The sequence below is a fragment of the Panulirus ornatus genome, chromosome 40, assembly GCF_036320965.1.
Source record: "Panulirus ornatus isolate Po-2019 chromosome 40, ASM3632096v1, whole genome shotgun sequence".
Classification (NCBI taxonomy): domain Eukaryota; kingdom Metazoa; phylum Arthropoda; class Malacostraca; order Decapoda; family Palinuridae; genus Panulirus; species Panulirus ornatus.
In genome coordinates this window covers 2628925-2629974 of record NC_092263.1, presented here as the reverse complement: position 1 = coordinate 2629974, position 1050 = coordinate 2628925, and positions in this window count along the sequence as shown.

The following is a 1050-nucleotide window of genomic DNA, read 5'->3' as shown; positions in this document are numbered from 1 at the left end:
TCCTATGAGTCCACGGGGGAAAATGAAACACGGTAAGTTCCCAAGTGCACTTTCGTGCAATAACCACATCATCAGGGGAGACACGAGAGAGAGAGAGAGAGAGAGAGAGAGAGAGAGAGAGAGAGAGAGAGAGAGAGAGGAGAGAGAGAGAGAGATAATATATTGCCTGCATGTTCGAAGGCGAGCAAGACTCTGGTGGTGGTGGTGGGTGGGGACAACAAAGTGGAAATCCAATCCTCCTCCTCCTGTATTATCGTGTACTCCTCCTCCTGTATTATCAGCCATATAAAAGACGTATCTAGGAGGAGGAGGAGGAGGAGGAGCCAAGTGAAGGTTGCTGGTCCCAAGGTGTTCCGTGTTCGAGTCTTTGGAAATCCTTTCTCCTGGTGTGAGACGTGGTTTGGAAGGGCCTGGCCCGCGGGTACAGAAGCGGGTACCAAAGTGGATACAGAAGTGGACATGATGGGTCATGGGTGGCTACGTAGGCCACATGGAGTATTGCCCCGTCCGGGAAAGTACATCGAAGTACATACAGCAAGTACACTGAGTACGTTCGGTGACAACACTGGGCGTGTACAGGTGATCGTACACTTGTCTCCAGCCACACACACACACACACACACACACACACACACACACACACACACACGTGTTGGTAACCTCAAACTGGCCATATAACCCTTCTGTATGTGTACGATGCACCAACCAATTGGTTGATTTACTTGGTTACATCTACTTGATCCAACCCCCCCCCCCTCCCCCCTGACCACACCCGAGAGCCGTGCAAAGGATAGGACGAATTGTAGTGATGATGAGTTATGGTGATGGTAGTGATGATGACAAGTTATAGTGATGATGAGGGTAGTTATGATGACAAGTTATAGTGATGATGATGAGTTATAGTGATGATGAGTTATAGTGATGATGATGAGTTATAGTGATGATGTTGAGTTATAGTGATGATGAGGGTAGTTATGATGACAAGTTATAGTGATGATGATGAGTTATAGTGATGTTGAGTTATAGTGATGATGAGGGTAGTTATGATGA